Raw genomic sequence first — 15,381 nt, 5'->3', positions numbered from 1 at the left:
CAGGTATATAGTTAAGCCAAGTTAAATAAGCAGGGTAATAATATACAGCCTTGATGTACACCTTTTCAATTTTGAACCAGTCCATTCCACATCTGGTTCTAACTGTTGCTTCTTGACATGCATACCGGTTTCTCAGGAGACAGGTCAGGTGGTCTGGTATTTCCATCTTTTTAAGAATTTTCCACAGTTTATTGTGATCCACACAGTCAAAGGGTTTAGCATAGTCAATGAATCAGAAGTAGATGTTTTTCTGGAACGCTCTTGTTTTCTCTATGATCCAATGAATGTTGGCAATTTGTTCTCTGGTTCCTCTGCCTTTTCTAAATCCAGCTTGTGTGTCTGGAAGTGTTCAGTTCAAGTACTGCTGACACTTAGTTTGAAGGATTTTGAGCATAACCTTATTAGCATGGGGCTTCCCTGGCGGCTCAGCTGGTAAATAATCCGCCTGCAATGTGGGAAACATGGGTTCGATCCCTGGGTTGGGAAGATACCCTGGAGAAGGGAACGGCTACCCACTCCCGTATTCTGGCCTGGAGAATTCCATGGACTGTATAGTCCAAGGGATTGCAAACAGTCAGACATGACTGAGTGACTTTCACTCACTCATTTACTAACAGGGGATATGAGTGCAATTATGTGTTTGAACATTCTTTGGCATTGCCATCTTTGGGATTGGAAGGAAAACTCACATTTTCCAGTCCTGTGGCCACTCCTGAGTTTTTCAAATTTGCTGGCATATTGAATGCAGCACTTTAACAGCTTCATCTTTTACGATTTGAAATATCTCAGCTGGAATTCTATCTCCTTCACTAGCTTTGTTGGTAGTGATGCTTTCTAAGGCCCACTTGGCTTCGCACTCCAGGATATTAGTCTCTAGGTGAGTGATCACACTATCATGGTTAATCTGGATCATGAAGATCTTTTTTGTATAGTTCTGTGTATTCTTCCTATGTCTTCTTTATATCTTCTGCTTCTGTTAGGTCCATACCATTTCTGTCCTTTATTGAACCCGTCTTTGCATGAAATGTTCCCTTGGCATCTCTAATTTTCTTGAAGAGATCTCTAGTCTTTCCTATTCTGTTGTTTTCCTGTATTTCTTGGCCTTGTTCACTTAGGAAGGCTTTCTTATCTCTCCTTGCTGTTCTTTGGAACTCTGCATTCAGATGGATATATCTTTCCATTTCGCCTTTGCCTTTTGCTTCTCTTCTTTTCTCAGCTATTTGTAAGGCCTCTTCAGACAACCATTTTGCCTTTTTCCATTTATTTTTCTTGGGGATGGTTTTGATCACTGCCTTCTGTACAATGATATTAACCTCTGCCCATAGTTCTTCAGTCACGCTGTCTATGAGATATAGTCTCTTGAATCTATTTGTCATGAAACATTTGTCATTGAATTTTTTTTAATGAACTAAGTTAATTTTCCAACTTTACTTTCCCTAGAGCGTAGGAGTATATTCGGGCTATATGAATGTTGCTGCCTCAGTGAGAAGACTAGAATGCATAGGAAATGATTGTCCCAAGTCACTTATGACAATCATCTTATACTTTTGGCCTAGAACATTAGAGTAAAAAACATTGAGAAGACAACCACTAAGACAGTTGAACGAAGATGCTAAGGCATGCTAAGTCATTTGAACTTTGTCCAGAGGTGATATGGTTATATTACCTGTTAGAGAAATCATAGTTGAGTACTGATGACCTGGTAAGGAGGTAAACTTGAAGAAGTAACAAAATGGAATAATGAGTATTGAGTATAATTGGATTTTTTTCCTAATTTAACTGCATGTAGCTGGTAAGGGAAATAAAAGGGATTAGTAATGCATGGTTTCTATCTTGAGCAATTAGAATGAGAATTGTAGTATTTACTTAATTAAAGTCTCAGGACAAAGGGAAAAAAAAGATAAGTGTGAACCAAGAATCCGATTTTGCATATTTTGAATTTAGATGCCTATAATAGAAATAAGAAATGAATATTCAGGAAAACTTTTTTTGCAACATTTTGGAAATTAGTTTGTAATATTGCTAAATTCTTGAAGCTAGTTATAAAAAGAAAAATAAGTAGTAAAATGATTTTGAAAAAGTTTTAACATCGCAATAACGGTGGTCTCTCTTTCATGGTGGTCTTTATTTCATTTGATGACAAGAATATCTTTTAGCCTGGCTTGTTTGTTTAGAGTGGTTTTGATGTGTATGGAATATTTAAAGATACAAATGTTGCATCAACCAATTGAGGCTTCTAGTCATATTGTAATGTTTATAATGGTTTTCTTAAACTAACACTATTGGAAAGAATGAACATTTGGGAAAGAAATTGGTTGGCTTCATTTAATTTTTGTACCTCTTCAGATTTCATAATTTGTAGTAAATGGTGGCAACATAGTATAAGGTTGAGAGTAATATATTTGTACTAAAATTTTAAGAATCATTTTAGGAATCATTCAATTGGAAATTGATTTTATATTTTAAAATAGAATGTGTTAAAAAAGACAGCTCATAAGCATATCTCAGTTTTTGCAAGAATATTTAAGATGCTCTTTATATAAACAAATCTAATCATATCAGACAGTGGAATAATAGATCCACTTCAGAGTATGTGTCATTTTCCTGCAAGAAGAAAGAAGTAGGCACAAGTTCATTCTTGCTTTTTGATGTGGGTATTTTTATGCTCTTCTTTATTCTGTCACATTACATAAAATATTCTAGGTTGAAAGTATTTTCCACAGTAAGAGTGGATTTCAGTCAATCTGAGATAGAAATAAAAGCTGTGAGGATATGCTGAATTAACCGTTTTAAGGAAAATATTTACTTTGCTCCAAAGTTGGAATGTGATTTTTAATAGTTTTTTTTTTTTTTCTTTTTAAACAAAATTACTTATGTTATCTTGGCTGATTTCTTTATTTCATAACATTAGACTAACTTTCACATAAAATATATAGGGAAATAGCCATTATGCTAAAAAATAGTTTAGTCTCCTTTTTCTTCTCCTTCTCCAAGACAGACAAAAGAGAAAAAAAAAAAAATGACCTGTTTAATCACTTTGGAAATCGTGACATAATTTCATGGTTACCGTTTAGCTGTGCCATGCTTGAAATTTCCTGTTCAGGTTGAACAGATCTATTTCCAAAGCCTTAAAATATCTCCTGCCCATATTTTAATTCAGATTTTACAATTGTTGCCTTCTCTGCCAGATGCTGTTGATGATCTGACTGTACCCTACTGCCTTAGTATCTTCCAGATCAGCTTTTTCACTTGAATTATTGCCCCAGAGTTTGCCTCTGGTGCCTCATAAACTCAGATGCCTTTTTTCTTTATCTCTAAACTTATGTTAGAAAATGAAAAAGAATATGGTGAACAAATAGATAAACAGGCTTCTAAAGAAAATTGTAGCTAAGTTAGAATCGTTTCACAATATTCAGATGGCTCATATACAAAGAGGCAGAAATAAAGTATTTGAGAGCCATCTTTAGTGTATAATTTGAAAAAGTCAACAATATAGGTCTGGCTTTACCAGTGGTCTCTACTGGAGTTGTGGAGGGAGGCTGAACAAGAGAGTTAGATGTGTTTTTGCGCTTGTGTTCCCCCTCCTCCTCAAAAAAGAGCACTGTTTTTGCTGCTTTGGCAGGAAGAAATACTATACTATAATTTTTTTTTTTTTTTCTGCTATTTGAATTTATGTCAGAGGTCCATTTGAAATGATGGAATTAAGGGAAGGCATAATTTATGCTGTTGCATCTGGAAGGACTTTTCCTTTTTGTCTGTTGGAATAAAAATGTAAAAATCTTAACGAGCTGTTAGGTCTATTCTAGTTATAGCATGAGAATCAATGGAAGGATCAGCTCCCCAAATGCTTCTCCATAGCAGTCGAAGTGAAATGAAAGTTAAAATAGATTAGTGCTTCCTACAATTTTCTTTCACCTTCTTAATCAGGGACAGAGTATGCGCTTGGTTAGTCTCATTAGCTAATAAGTGGAGGCGACAGCTGGGCCAAATTGTCATACAGCCTGAGGGAGAGAGGGGGTATGCTGTCAGCCAACCATCACTGTTTTAATTGTAACATATCCATGAGTTAAAACATTTAACTCATTATCTAGCAATCTTACTCTTTGCCCTTTTCTAGCAATCTGTTGCTCTGCTTTTCCAAAAAAAATTACATGCTTTACCATGGTTTTCCTATTATTGGGTAACTTTCTTGAACTTTCACAAGAAATTTAATTAGAATTTTAGAACAAGCGTTATAATATCTAAATTATAATACACATAAAGGTAATTATTGATTACCTCTATTGAGTCCAATTTTAATTTTATTTTTAGTTATATGTGATCCCGTCTGGTATACACAATAGAAGAGAAACCGAAGGAGAATTTGGATGGCAGCTGAATAATTGAAAGTTGAGTGTCTGCGTATTCTTTCAACTATATTTGAACGTACCTACCCAGGTAAGAATAAGTGATTGCTCATTTCTATACTTAACACAGTTGTGAAAAATGATTTGAAACTATAAAAGATGTCTTTATTTTGTACAGATTATTTAAAAAGATAGCTTTATTGAGCAAAATGGTAAAATACATAAAAACAAAATAAAATTGAAATCATGAATATATGTTCTCTAAAGATAACTTCTTTTATTATTTTGTTCTATGTCACTTGTTTTTTGTTTTGTTGATTTTTCCCTTTAAACAGTGTTGGACTAATTAGTATATGTATTTTTTTGCTGAATGTCTTTATTGTTTTTGTAACAAGTCTATTTTGTTCTATTTGAGAATATGAATTAGTGTTCATATTTTCCATTGTATCTGTTAAATACAAACACACATGGTTGAAAATGTTTTTAGATTGGGCTTATTATTCAGAGAATATCTTTATAGATAAATTGATGTAAATAGTGCTTATTTTGCATGAGTAGAGTTACTAAAATTAGCATCACTGGTTCAAAGGCTATAATATTTTAAAAGCTTGTTATTCATATTGCTGAAATTACCTCCAGAAGGTGATAATGAGTTTTAGTTTTCATTAGTCACTTTTGAAAATATTTGTTGACCCACCGATTTAGAGTTTTCCATTCAGTTTCCCTAACAAACCTAGTTTGTGTTGAATTAAAAATGCAAAAAACTAAGTTAAGATTCTAAATTTTGGTTGTGAGCCATAGCATCCTCTACTTACATGTTTTCAGCCAGTTTGTCTCTTACACGACTAAGCCTAGAAAGAAAGTGAATGTTATATGTGCACAATCCTTTCACACTGTCTAAAAGTACGTTATTTATAGATGACAGTGAAGTATACATTCATTTGATTAATATCTGCTGAAAACATTATTTCACTCAGCTCAAGCACTGTGATTATTTGATTATTGATTGTATGATGGTGGTGATAATGGATATTAGGGGCAGGAAAACATAGAAATAGTTGCTAGTTGCTTCCTTCTTATAATTTTCAATAAAACATGATGAAATAAGAAACATATTTCAGTACTTTAGGCACAGATAGGATGTATTAAGTGCCAAGAAAGAAGTAAAAGGCAAGGGTGATTGCTGATAATGATACTTTCAGCTTGGGAACCGAACCCTTCACAATTGAGAGACCAGTTGAGTTGCGCTTTTTATTGGAGGTAGGATTTGACAGGTGAACATTTAAATAGAGGGTCAGTTGATGCATAGATACGGAGCTGAGAAAGCCTGGGGGTATTCAGAAAATTGGAAAAGGGAGTAGATATAGCAAAGTGATGAGAAATATGTTTTGTGACTTGGATTCCTGCACTTTGGCATTTATATTTCATCATTATATGAGGGACAGTTACGGGGGAATAAGATGGTCTGTGCTTTATTCTAAGAAGATTAATCTGGAAGTGATATGTCTGTTAGACTAATGGAAAGCAAATCCAAAGGGAGGGAGAATAATTTGTAGGCTTTTCTTGTTTTATTTTCATCAACATCTGTTTAAACACTTGTTGTTTGCCAGGCACTATGGTAGGGACTGTAGGAAAAAAAGATGAAGATGTAATCCTCACTTTTGAGGCACTTATAGTTACACATGCATGGTTAAAAAAAAAAAAAGGAATACATCATGACAGAGTAACAACTAAATCATACTCAAGATAAGACTGATTGGTAACTAGTTATAATGAGATGTAGAATACCAGGTTATCAACTAATACCGTTTTTCCAAAGACATCAAGTCTTATTAAGGTTATACATAGAAGCAGTGTTTCTAGACTTTGCAAGAATTCAAACAAGAATCAGTGAAACTTCACCTGCGGTGAAAATAATGTAAATGAAAAATAAGGCAGTGGTAGATGTGGTGGAAGGTTAGGGAGAGGGCTTTTTATCTTAGGAAAGAGGGGCAGGTTGGCATTAACAGATATGAGGGGGGAACAGCAAAACTGGGATTTTCATGTGGATAAAATAATAGGTTTGGTGTTGCCTTGCTCTCATGTTTTTTCTCATATCTTTGCTAAGGCACTCAGCATTTTAAAATTTCATTGCAATTCCTTATGTAATTAATTGAGGATTCATTTATTCACTATGAAAAGTGATGTGAGTTTCTTTAAAATTACAAGTATGATAAGAGTAAAAATAAGTTACACCAAATAAAACATAAGTAAAGACCTGATTTGATTCATAGTCATTGTGTGTATATACATATACATATTTACTATATTTATAACTTAGTGTTTCTAGCAGTCTCAAAAGTAGATGTATGTTCATGCCCTAAGGGCTTAAGTAAATTTGTTATAGAAGTCTTAGTGTAATGGACAGGAAAATTATCCTTACCACTTCGAGGTGCCTTAAATTTTGTATTGTTGAAAGGAAAGGGAACTTTGCTAATACAGAGTTATAAATAGATAAGTTTGTAGAAGTTAAGAATTCAACTTCGCCAGGAAGTCTTTTCTGATTTTTGGATCTAAGACCAGATCTTGTGCCACTGATGAACCTTAACACCGCTTATTAAACATTCCTCAAAAAAATAAATAAATAAATAAATAAACATTCCTCAGTTGCACCATGCATTGTGGTTTTGTCTATCATTTCCTGAGACTAAGATTCTTGAGAACTGAGTCATCATTTCATTTATCATTCCAGATATAAATTCACTCTAAATAAAGCTCACCAAAATGTTGGTTTTATAGATACTCTGTAAATGTTTCTTAGATGCAAAATTGAATCCATTTCCATGATTTGTCTTCATCATTCCTGCCCTAGCTTGGATATTTTTGTGAGCGCCATGTTAGTTTTCTATCTCTATGATAAATCATTTTAAAACTTAGCAGCTTAAAACAGTGCTTATGTATTATCTCACGGTTTTCTGTGGACTACAAATCTGGGCACAGCTTAGCTGGTGCTTCTGGCTCTAGGTCCTCTGCAGCAACAGTCATTTCAGAGCTCAGCTGGGGCCGAAGTGTCCACTCCAGACTCAGCCATGGAAGGCCTCTCTCAATAGGGTTGCTTCCATGAAATTAAAGCTAGCTTTCTCTGGGGCAAGCAATCCAAGAGAGAGAGCAAAAGTGAGCATCCGTGATGGAAACTGTGTTCCTCTATAACCAAATCTAGGAAGTGTTATCCCAGTCCCATTTGTGGTAGTTTAATGATCACCTCTAAAAAGATAGCTCAAGTCCTAACCTGTGTTACTTGTGAATGAGACAGTATTTGGAAACAGAATAAAGGCTTATAAAGATAAATGGAATTAAATAAAGGATCTTGAGTGGGAACATCCTGGATTAACTAGATGGGCTTTAAATCTAATAACATGTATCCTTATGAGGTATCCATAGAGCAGAAAGAAGGTTCTGTGAAGTCAGAGGCAAGGACTGGTATGATGCAACCACAAGTCAAGGGTTGCCTGGCACTACTAGCAGCTGGAGGCAAGAATAAAATCTCCCTTAGACCCTTCAGAAGAAGTGTAGTCTTTCTGACACCTCGATTTCCAACTCTTGTCCTTCAAAACTATGAATGAATGAATTTCTGTTGTTTTCAGTCACCCAGTTTGTGGTGGTTTGTTATAGAAGCTGTGTGAAACTAATATACCACCCTTTTCTGTAGTCTTCTATATTTTAGAAATGCATCATAGTTGTAGCCCACATTCACTGGCAGGGGGTCACAAAAGGGCATGAATATCAGGAGGCAGAAGCCGTCTGAGAGTCTTGCTAGTCTATTAGATTTCCGAATCCCTCCATTTGCTTGATATTTGATACATCTGTATACCCAGACCATTAGAGTCATTATCTCACATTCTTAAAAATCATGATCTTTCTTTTTGTATTTCCCAACTCTTTGATTAGAATTGTTATTCATTTGGATAGCCAGATTGGAAAACTTAATTTGAATTTCTGCTTTCTTCTTAATACTCATAACGTTTAATCTATTAACTGGACTTTTTCATTCTATTCTTTAAATTTTTATCATCTATCCCATTATTATGTCTTTCTAGAAGTAGCAGTATAGCCCCTAAGTGCTCTGTCTGTTTCTGAGCATTTCCCCTTCAAACCTTTTCCTGCAAAGTGACTTTTGAAAATTCAAGTGGGATTACATAATTTCCTTATGTGAACTAGCTCTTGACTTCCTAAAATCCAAAGTGTATCTTTAATCATTCCTTAATATAGGTCTAGAAAATTGTATAAAGCTTTCCAGATATATTATGTTCTTTCATTTTTGCTTGCCTTTCTCTGGGATTCTCTTTTTCCAGTAATCAGATAGGTATGTGTTTGTTTTTGTACCCAGAGCACCCTGCAGAATGCCTAATACAATGGCCAGCACAGAATAAGTTTTCATCTGTTGTAAACTAATGTTAAAGATGAAAGATGAAGAGATGAGGCTTGAAACAGCAATAAAATGACTAAAGTTACAGACTCCTTTAAGATGGAAACACATGTAAGAGAAAGGAAAACTGTGGAGTAATTAATGATGGAGCAAGACTGGATAGTTTAAGGGTAGAATAAACACAAAAGCATGTTCAGTGTAAATGTGTGGAAGAAGTAGAAGTCAAAAAAAGTGTGGAAAAAAGAGAGTTTTAGTTTTGAGACCCTATATAAAGTTTAGGTTTGAATGTGGCTGTAATGTGGTTTTAAGAATATTAAAAGGTTCATCTTCACAGAGTTTATGCTATATTAGATAGGAAGTGTAAGGAAGATGATGCAGATAATAAGAAGTAGAAGAAATAGATGACAAAAATGCAATGCAATATTAAGAAAGCAGCAGAAAAGGACTAGTATATATTTTTTTTGCCCCCTTCCATTGTATAATAGTAAGTAAGACTAATACTTACTTACTAATACTTATGTCTTAAAGCAGAGATGTTACTTTGCCAACAAATCTGTCTAGTCAAAGCTTTGGTTTTTCCAGTAGTCATGTATGGATGTGAGAGTTGGACTATAAAGAAAGCTGAGCACTGAAGAATTGATGCTTTTGAACTGTAATGTTGGAGAAAACTCTTGGGAGTCCCTTGGACTGCAAGGACATCCAAGCAGTCAATCCTAAGTGAAACCAGTCCTGAATATTCATTGGAAGGACTGATGCTGAAGCTAAAACTCCAATACTTTGGCCACCTGATGTGAAGAACTAACTCATTTGAAAAGACCCTGAGGCTGGGAAAGATTGAAGGCAGGAGAAGGGGACGACAGAGGATGAGATGGTTGGATGGCATCACCGACTCAATGGACATGAGTTTGAGTAAGCTCCAGGAGTTGGTGATGGACAGGGAGGCCTGGCGTACTGCAGTCCATGGGGTTGCAAAGAGTTGGACGTGACTGAGCGACTGAACTGAACTGAACTGAACTGAAGTAAGACTAATAGTGCTCTTGTCTGAAGAATGTCTCTGGGGAGACATTCTCCCTCAGTGGAGAGCATATTCAAATAGTATTCAGCAGATGTGTTATGCTTAATCAGCATTTAAATACCAAAGGAAATCATCTTTAAGCTGTTTGCAGAAACTGCAGAAAGCCATTTTACTTTCACTGACCTTTGATGGTACATTAAAAATTTACATTTAGTACATCTATATGTGTAAACCATACTTCCATTCTAATAATTAATAATATTCAAATTAATCATTACCTGTCTAATGGTAACATTAATTTTCATTTAATGAAGAGACAAAGGGAAAATGCTTTGTATATTTATGTAATATGTAATTGTAACGAATGTTTTATCCATGAATAAATTGCTATTTGAATGAAATATGAAAACAGGGAAAGTGGCTTCTTATCAAATATGTTTGTCTCTGTGTTACAGAGTGGTGATCTATGGGCATTTAGCTTAAACTAATTATTTATGTGATGAGGGTATTATATAGTCTATCAAAACCTTAACTATTTAGAGATAACATTCTCTTTTCTTTTGACCTCTGAAGGTTCCCCAAGAGCTAACATTCTTTACAAAATGATTTACCTTGTTTTTAGAGCATAATCTACATTGATGAAATTTAGCTTAGCAAAAAGATTCTTTTAAAAAGGATATTTTTTACACATGAAGACAGAAATAAATGAATAAATGATTTACATAATTATGTGCAATGAATGAAGAGATGGAAGTGGCTATCTCAGAGAAGGAAATTGTTAAATGATGAGTTTTGAATTGCATAGTTCATCAGTTCAGTGGCCTGACAGTCTAAACTGTAAGCATTTTGATCAAATGACTACCTGTAATGGTCAACGTCTCTTTATATAAGCAATCTGTTCTATGTATTAATAGTAATCACATCTACAGTTGACGAGTCTCTATAAATTACAGTTCTTATTTTGCACATAACAGAAAGGAGTTCTATGTACTTTAAGCAAAAAAGTATTTTGTTGAAAGGATATGGGTTAGCTCATGGAATCAGAGGGTAATCAGAAAAACAGTTCTTAGGAAAGACAGGAGCCAGAGCATTTCCGGGGATCTAGAGAGCAGGAAGTAGAAAGAGACTGAAAAGTACTGCCATGGAGCTAAATCTGGACCAATAATGTGGTTTAATGCTATTCTTCTCACATTCACAAAGCCAGTGTTCATGGCTGGGTTTCAATCCTTTGCCCTCTGCCAGGAACCATGGCACTTGATTAACAATTCTCCTGAGACTGCTAGCATGTGGAGAGGGTAGGTTCCCAAAAAGAATTTCAGAGTTTTAGGACTAAGATGGGGAGTAGGGCAAGCAAAAACTACTGATGTTTCTAAAGCCTTTCTTCAGAACTGTCATTCGAAAAGTATCAAACTCTAACAACAAAAAACTTGGAGAATAAAGATTTTGCCAGTAAAATTAGCATAGATTAAATAGTAATGTTGCTCAGGTTTTAATAGATATCTACTCTTATGAAAATTTTCTTTGTTCTTTCTTTTATACATATGTCTATTGTCTGTCATGTGCCAAGTGCTGTCCTAAGCAGTGAACATAAAGCTATAAACAATAGAATTCGTTTTTGCTTTGTATAGTCTTAGTGAAAACTGAAATATATATAACAATTAATATATTGCAGGAAGTCTAGAACCAGAACTGTAGTAGTTTCCTAAAGCTGCCGTAAGAAAGAGCTACAAACTGAGTGGCTTTAAACAACAAAAATTCTAGAGGCTAGAAGTTTGAAATCTAGGTGTCAGCAGGCTCCTGTGTCCTCCAAAGATTCTAAGGGAGCATCGTACTGTGTTCCTTCCAGCTTCTGGTGGTTGACCGTCTTTCTTGGCCTGTGGCAGCCTACCTCCCCCTCTGGCTCCATCTCGCATGGCTTTCTTCCCTGTGTCTCTTGGTGTGTCCTCTCCTCTTCTTATGAAAATACCCGTCATTGGATTTAGGGTCTATCCTAAATCCAGAATGATTTCACCTCAAGATCTTGCACTGATTACATCTGTAAAGACACTGTGAAAATAAGGTCACATGCTGAGGTTCTGAATGAACATGAATTTGGGGGAGATGGTGTTTATCCCACTATAGGGAGGGCACATGATACACTAGCTGTTCTTCGTAGGGTCCCAGGGCCTATTTTTGGGGTATGCTGGTGAATCCCACTAGAAGGAAATGTCTGAGAGTGAATGCTCAGCAGAAGGAAAGGAATGTACAGCGGACCCTCCCAGGGCTTGTGAGGAGGCATAGTTCATTGGAAGAAATGAAAGTATCAATAGTTCAGTTCAGCTGAAGCAAAGAGTACACATGACTGGTAAGAGGTGGAGAGGAGAGAGGACAGGGAAGAGGTTAAATGGACCAGATGATAAGGGAACATGTAAGGGCTTTGACGTTATCCTGAATATGGTAGGTGCCTTTGAGGGAACAGTGGTAGTGTGTTAGTCACTCAAGTCCTATCTGATTCTTTGTGACCCCATAGACTGTAGTCATAAAATGAAAAAAAAAAGAGAGAGAGAGAGAGTGAAAGAATGAAACTAGGACACACAGCTGTATCTACAGTAAGATCTCAACTATATCTGGCAACCTTCAACCTTTAATATTAAACACTAAAAGTAAAGGCACTTAAATGTTAGCAGTGGTGACTTTAATTTTACTCTTTCTAACATTTTTAAAGTACAGTGGGTCCAAAGAGCATATACTACTTTTATAATGGTGGGAACAAAAGCATATTTTGGTAAATTTTAGCACATTAAATAAACCTGATACAAGATTTACATAGCGTAGTGTTTTTAAAAATAAGTAATTGATTTCAAGGATTGGGTATCTTTTGACTTAGGAGGGAAAAGAGTTGTAAGTGAATAATTATACCACCTGAAGAAGGTATTTCATAAAATACCCTGAAATATGTATGGAGATACTGATTGCACATCCTCAGTTGGGTTAAGTAGCCATTGGCTAAATCAAGAAAAAAAACATCTACTTTTGGACATAAGATAGGAAATACATTTGGACTGAAAGCATTTTTCTCTTGATTTTGAAAACCATGTCAGTGAGTGAGCAATTTAATAAAGCATAAAAATTGATCCTTTTATGTAAGTTATCATAGGTAATGCCAGGTTACCTTATGTAAGGTGATTAGGCATAACATTCCTGTGAAGATTTTACTAATTTTTGTAAGACTGAAGTGTACTTAGATTTTTGGAATGCAGAATTAGAGCTTTAATGTTAAATCTACTTTACATATCCAAGGGTCGTGCTGTGAGAACAGAACACATTTGCATGTTCTTCTGTGTTTTCTACCCAGTTTCAGAATATTAAACAACTATTCCATTAACATAAACTGGATGATGTGATGGAACAATTAAAACTCTCACATCATCTTTAGACTATTTTTCTCGAGGTTAGCAAGAGATAAAGCAGCTTAATTAATGTCTCATAATAATGTTTATAAAATGTTTATCAAAGAAAATCATTTGATTAATACTTCTGTGGAGGTTCTTTTTTTTTCCGAAGTATTGATAATTGCTTAAATAGCATTGTTTACTTTGATTCATCAATAAAGTTGTTTGCTAATCCTGACCAGAGATGATGTGTAAATATTATGCTATTTAAGTATAGTTCAGAGTTCAAACATTTTACTTGCTAATGAATATAAAGTAAGCAGACCTTCTTTCTTAAAAATAGTCTTGAATATATTCTAGTAAAATATATACTGGAAATACATTTCTTGGTTAATTATTTATAAGAAAATATAGATACCAATAATTATAATAGAAAAGTAAACATTTCAGTAGAAGGAGTGCGTGCATGCCAAGTCACTTCAGTCATATCCGACTCTTTGCAACCCTATGGACTGTAGCCCATCAGGCTCCTCTGTCCATGAGATTGTCCAGGCAAGAATGCTGGAGTGGGTTGCCATGCTCTCCTCCAGGGAATCGTCCCTACCTGGGGATTGAATCCGCAACTCTTAAATCTCCTGCATTGGCAGGCAAGTTCTTTACCATTAGCATTGCCTGGGAAGCCCAAAATATATGAGTGTCACCAGAGGTCTTTTTCATGATCTTCTCATTGAAAGTGTTAGTCGCTTGGTCTTGTCTGACTCTTTGCAACCCCATTGACTGTAGCCTGCCAGGTTCCTCTGTCCATGGGATTCTCCAGGCAAGAATACTGGAGTGGGTAGCCATTCCCTTCTCCAGGGGATCTTCCCGACCCAGAGATTGAACCTGGGTCTCCTGCACTGTTGGCAGATTCTTTACCATCTGAGCCAACAGAGCCCTACTTTCAGTGGAAAGTTTGACTTTTTTCTTTTTTTAATAATTTATTTTTAATCGGAGGACAGTTGCTTTACAATATTGTGTTAGTTTCTGCCATACATCAACATGAATCAGCCATAGGTACACACATGTCCCCTCCTTTTAGGACCTTCCACTTCTCACCCCACCCCGCCCCTGTAGGTCGTCACAGAGCACCAGGCTCCCTGCGTCATGCAGTGAATTCCCACTGGCCATCTACTTTACACGTGGAAATGTACATGCTTCAGTGTTGCTCTCCTGCTTGGTCCCTCCCTCTCCTTCCACACTGTGTCCACAAGTCTGTCCTCTATGTCTGTGCCTCCATTGCTTGACTTTTTCAAGCAAGTTTATATCTCTTATAGCATTTAGTTAGCCCATCCCCACTTGCATATATAAAATTTAACTTAATTAGGACTGTTATGGCATCACCGCCTCAATGGACATGAGTTTGAGCAAACTTCGGGAGACAGTGAAGGACCTGGAAGTCTGGCATGCTGCAGCCCATGGGGTCACAAAGAGTTGGACACAACTTAGTGACTGAACAACAGCAGCAGGACTATGAACCTGAAAGTCTGCCTGCTTGGAGTTCATAGGCTTCCCTCCACCCCCATTCTTGTTTTCTAAACTTCTGAGAATTAAAAATCAGTCCTAGTAGCATTAATAATATTAATGACAATGTCCAGCACGTACATGTTGTTTTTAGCTGTTTGTATAAAGGAACCTGTCTAATCCTTATGTTTTGAGATTGGGGACTCAAGTTACAGATGAAAAAGCTTAAGCAGAAAGCGGTAAAGTAAATTTGCCTACAATCAAATGGTAGAGAGGGGATTAGAACCCAGGTAGACTATTTTATCTGCCATACTCTACTTCATGAAGAAGATATAGATTAATATGCAAGAATTTTAATCCAAATATATCAAACACCTCATCAGTATTCCCTGTCATCTTCTTGTGGAGAGATCTGACATACAGCTCTGTGATAGCTGGGTTACATATTTCTTATTTCCCCACATTTTTGTACCACTCATCCTCCTCATATTTCATTTATTTCAGATCCCTTGACTGTTCTCCTACCTCATATTCAGTTTTATAGTTTTATTTACATGTTTTCCAGTATACAGAAAGATTCCAGGATAAACCTCTTATTTTGTTTACTTAGAAAAGATGAGAATATCATTTTGAGAAAGTAAAACATTAGTTCTGTGTCCCAAAGATAACACTAATGCAAGCAGCAATAGTAAGTTTCCAGGGTAGTGAGAATATTAAAAGAGTTTTTGATATCCCCTTTCATAA

The 15,381-nt window shown here is 35.7% G+C and overlaps 1 protein-coding gene across 2 annotated transcripts in view; it reads left to right on the top strand.

Moving 5' to 3' along the window:
• Nucleotides 1-15,381, top strand: part of GULP1 (GULP PTB domain containing engulfment adaptor 1) — a 310,878-nt gene that overhangs the window by 106,615 nt on the left and 188,882 nt on the right. For both annotated transcript variants that reach the window (XM_061135150.1, XM_061135151.1), the window contains exon 2: nucleotides 4,312-4,437. The gene's annotated coding sequence lies outside the window, so the exon portion shown is untranslated. The remainder of the gene's footprint in view (nucleotides 1-4,311; nucleotides 4,438-15,381) is intronic.

This window comes from Dama dama, chromosome 33 (genome assembly GCF_033118175.1).
Source record: "Dama dama isolate Ldn47 chromosome 33, ASM3311817v1, whole genome shotgun sequence".
NCBI lineage: Eukaryota > Metazoa > Chordata > Mammalia > Artiodactyla > Cervidae > Dama > Dama dama.
The sequence above is the reverse complement of the archived record's forward strand: the minus strand, read 5'-3'. Positions and strand labels throughout refer to the sequence as shown.